The 4,867-nt window shown below is 54.8% G+C and overlaps 1 protein-coding gene across 2 annotated transcripts in view; it reads right to left on the reverse strand.

Annotated features, from left to right (window-relative positions):
- Nucleotides 1–4,867, reverse strand: part of SPATA13 (spermatogenesis associated 13) — a 59,462-nt gene that overhangs the window by 16,831 nt on the left and 37,764 nt on the right. The window lies entirely within an intron of this gene.

Consider the following 4,867-nt stretch of genomic DNA (forward strand, 5'->3'; position numbering starts at 1 on the left):
AGCTGGGCTTCCTAGTCGTCCACACAGCAAAGGCCAGGGCTCACGTGTCACAATTAAGAGTTACCCAGCACCTTCTGAGGATGGGGGCAGCATTCAGGATGGACCACCTGGCCACTCCTATCTCCTTTCACGATGGTGGGCTCCTTGCCAAGGCTCATCTGTCACCAAACGTCCCTGTGAGAAGGACAGGGTCTCCTGGGAGAGGGGCCTGGCTCCTGACTGTGGACACATGTAGCTGCACTTGGACACCAGGACCTCAAACAAAGAGGGACTGGAGAGCAAGGAGGGGCCTGGGCAGGGGAGTGATGGGTCCCTGGCACTGCAGACAGAGATCAGGTGTTAAGAGTCTGAATTCAAGCCTGCCCCTCTCCAGGCAGGGAGCCCAACCAGGCACCCCATCTCCCTGAGCTCCAATCCTTCTGTTGTAAACAGTAGTCTCTTTCTTTTTGGAGAATTAGATGAGATAATGTGTGTCAAGTCTGTAGCATCCTTGATTCTAGTTGGGACTCGCTAACAGTAGTCACTGAGGAGAGGACATCCATGTTGGTGTGCTGGGACGCACAAGAGCAACTTGGCCACAGCTTGAAGCAGGTAGGGGGTGTGGGCAGACCACCAGTTGTGGGAGGTGGGTTACTGAAACAGAAGGCACCACGGTTCTCCTTCAGACAGACGGCTGGCGGGCGGGGACGGGGTGTGATATTCAAGGACATGCAGGTCCAGGTGACGAGGGGGCAACAGAGAGGATAAAGTCTACCCAGTTCAGAAAATCCCAGGTTACTGGGAGAATTAATGGGAAAGGGAGTCATGGGAGAGCTGCAGTGGGGGCAGGAGGAGGAAGGCTGGCCGGACGGTGATGCCGGAGGGAGAGCCCTGATGATTCTTTCAAGGACCTACCAGCTGGAATTTCCAGTCACTTCACTCTCAGGGACAGGTCTATTTCTAAACTGAAGAAGCTGTTTTTAAAAATGAGATTTTTGAAAATTATTTGTAACTTTTTAAAAGTGAGACAGTTCCTATTCCTTACTTTGTACCAAGTCTTTGTGACCTAAGTGCATCTTACAGTCCCCAGCCCATCCCTCTGGACAGGCCACATTGCAAGCGCCCTGCAGACACCTGTCTACCCAGGGCCGGGCGCCCCCGCTCTGCACACCAGGCCCCAGCTCTCCTCCGCCCTTCCCTCCAGCCCTGCCGCTCGCTCAGGGCACACCTCCCAGGGTGCCTGCTGTGTGTGTGCATGTGTGTGTGCCGTGCGGCCACCCCTGCCCTGTGCTGTGTCACACTGCTCTGTGGTCTTTCCCGGGGTGTCTCTGGGGTTGGGGAGAGGACCTGGAGGAGGCAGACACACCTGCTCGAGGCACATGCGTCTCATATCAGACACCAGGGAGGCAACACGAGCCTGCAGCCCGTCTCTAACGGAGCCCTCGGGGAGCTGCCCGACCACAGCGCGGTGTTCACAGCTGACTAGGGAGCGGGGACCACGCCACCCCAGTCTGTCGGAGCCCCTTATCCTTCTCCCCTCGTGATCTTAACTGCCTTCAGGATCTTAAAGCCCCTTCTAAGTCGATGGCCCCCTGTGCGCCTGTACTATGGTTCACATGTATTTCAGGGAGTGGGGTTTCTCCAGTGTCTGGATGGGAGGGGCAGGGGCAGATTCTGATGCTCTGTCTGCACAGAGCAGGGTTCCTATCACCCCACACTCCTGCTTTTGTGAGGGTTTCCCTTCTGAGGTCAGAACTTCTTGAGGGAACAGGCGGGGTCTATTCTTGTACCCCAGCACCCAGTGTAACCCCTGGCACGCAGAAGGCACTCAATAAATGAACGGCAGACTGCTGGTGAGGGAACTCAGGCTCCCAGGAGTTTAACTCCTCCTCTGGGGGCACAAGGGTCCGTGGAGGCGGGGTATACACCCAGGTCTTCCTGCCTACCATCCCCACCACCCTCTCTAGCCACACCCTATGCGGCTCCCAGGCTGACTTCTGAAAACACGGTTCCCTTGTGTGCACGAGAACCCCAGAGCAGCGACCAACTGCCTCAGTGCAGATTCCTCTGCAGGGAACCTCCATTCCCTTCCAGTTAAATGCCCCCCTCCCCCGCAGAGCCCACCCCGCTGGGCAGGCCTCCCCAAGCCCGCCCGCTCACCAGTGTCGCCTTCTCACCGAGGCCTGTGTGTTACCTGCAGACCCAGGTTCACACGGGGCCTTTTCTGGAGGTTATTATGTGTCACTCTTTCTTGTCTGGTTTTCAGCGGTGACTTTATTTAGGGCTGTTTTGCATGATGTGGACCTACTACTGACTCTCAAAATGCACTTCCGCAAAATGAGGACAGATTAATACATTCTAATAATGAAACAGGAACCTTAATTAATTAGCTTCCTTCTTTCCTTCCTTTAGTGGTAAAATACACGTAGAATGGGCTATCCCGGCCATGTGTAAGTGTACACTTCAGCAGCGTTGACTACGTTCCGTGGTTGTGCAACCAACCCCAGAACTTTCTCATCTTGCAAAACTGACCCTCTGGCCCCACTGAAGACTGACACCCCTGTTTCCTGGCAACGAGCCTTCCACCTTGTTTCTGGGCTCTGAACACTTTACACTCTTCACTGAGTGGAGTCCCACAGTGATTTTGTAGCGGATTTGTTCCCTTCAGCACAATGTCCTCAAGGTTCACCCATGTAGTTGCCTGTATCCGATTTCCTTCCACTGCACCTGATACCGAGCTTTCTTCATCCATCCAAACGTCCAGGTGCATTTGGGGCGCTCCCACCTCTTGAACACGGCTGTGCGAATACCTCCTCCAGGTCCTGCTCTGGATTCTCCTGGATGTGTGTCCGGAGGTGGGATGACCAGGTCGTGTGGAAATTCTACTTAGCTTTCTGAGGTCCCTGCACGCTGTTCCCCACAGTGGCCATGCTGCTCTATGTCCCACCAGGAGCACTTGGGCTTCCAAGTCTCCAGGTCCTCGCCAGCAGCATCATTTCTTTTGTTGAATAAGTTATTCTCGTTCAGTCGCTCAGTCATGTCCAACCGTCTGCGACCCCACAGACTGCAGCATGCCAGGTTTCCCTGTCTTCACCATCTCCCTGAGTTTGCTCAAACTTGTGTCCATTGAGTCGATGATGCCATCTTAACCATCTCATCATCTGTCATCCCCTTCTCCTCCTGTCTTCAATTTTTCCCAGCATCAGGGTCTTTCCAGAGAGTCTGCTCTCTGCATCAGGTGACCAAAGCATTGGAGCTTCAGCTTCAGCATCAGTCCTTCCAATGAATGTTCAGGGTTGTTGAATAAGTAGGTGTGCGAAAGCTATGTTTGAAAAGGATCTTGTGAATGGTGAGCAAAGACTGTTGCAAACTGAAACGGAAACCTCGACCCCTAAGACAGAGGAATCTGAGAGGGGACATGCTCGCTCCTCTGTCCACTGCGCCCTCACAGCTGCAGCCACGCCCACAGGGGACGTCCTTCGGGTCTAAAAGACCTGCACACTCATGACGGCACACACACCTGCAGGGACAACTCTGGGACAGTGCAGCAATTGTGTGCAGACACTCTACACGTGTGTAATGTGAACTACCCGTGCTTGCTTAATTGTCATGTCAACGTCCCCTGGAAAGGCACGCATCCTAGGACTCTAGGGACTGCACCAGGCGGACCACCTCCCCCCCTCACCTGCCCACCCCTCACACAGTCTCATCCTAAGATTCAGACCTGAATTCTTGCCTCCCCCAGGCTCTGCTTGCTTCCTGCATGCACCGATCTGAGGAAACCCCATCCACCCTTCCAGCCCTGGCCCAGCTCAGCTTCAGGAACATCCAGGAGAGACCACTGTGGCCCAAGTGGACGTGCCTTCATAGTCAGGACTGCTGCAAACTTGGTAGAGACCATGTGAGCTTATAAACAAACGCCAGCAAAGAGCAGTGTCCACTCCCCTCGGGAGGGTGACAACTTCTGTCTGGACCTGGATTTCACGTCTGTGAGGAACAAAACCTGGCAACGGGCCCTCCAGGTGAGTTTTCAGGACAGGACATGTCAATACCACCACTGATGGAGAACCTTGGACTGTAATACGCACCAAGGACAAGGCCCTCCCACAGGACCCCAAGTCCCCCTTACAGCACACAGGCCCCCAGTCCCTGTCCCAGGGGGGGTTTTTCCCATATGGCCTAATTTTGCAGATTTAAGGGCTTTTGCTCAGAGTGACAGAATTTCAAAAGCACAAGAGCTTGCTGGAGTCCCAGCCAGGCCCTGGCCCGAGCTTCCCTGAGACTGCCTTTCTCTTACCTGTCACACGGGGTTGGGGAGGGCAGGTGACAGGCGAGAGGAAGGTAACAGCTGACACAGTGGGAGTCATAACTGGGCACCTGCCATGCAGGCCACACAGGTGTGGACACTCAGCATTCCCACTAAAACACAGGTCACTTCAGGAAAATTCCTGCACTTGGAATAATCCATTAAAAATACACATTTTAGGAAACCTGCTGACCCCTCAGGCTTCCTCAGGTTGGAGATAAACTGTTCTCATTTCCCATCTTTCCCATCTGAAGAGCAAAACAGCAAACCTGGGCGGGTGGGCAGGTAGCCTGTGCTCAGAGCCCAGGGTGGACTTGACAGGGTGCTGTTGCTGCAGGGGGCTGGACCACCGGCCACGTCCCTGCACCCAGGGCGGCCCCTGAGTCATGAGATGCCAGAAAGGGTGCAAGCATGGACACAGGGGGTCTCAATGTCAGAACCACCCTCCCCCTGACCTCAGGGCCACTCCCCCTCAGTGGTCCCCAAACACCCAGGGTCCATGGCTTCCCATCCTGGGCTTGGGGTGGGGGTGAGGGTGGGGAAGGTTCAGAAAAACAGACTCTGGCACTGGGCCAGAGAGCC

The sequence above is a fragment of the Bison bison genome, unplaced genomic scaffold (assembly GCF_000754665.1).
Source record: "Bison bison bison isolate TAMUID 2011002044 unplaced genomic scaffold, Bison_UMD1.0 scf7180017864299, whole genome shotgun sequence".
Taxonomy (NCBI): domain Eukaryota; kingdom Metazoa; phylum Chordata; class Mammalia; order Artiodactyla; family Bovidae; genus Bison; species Bison bison.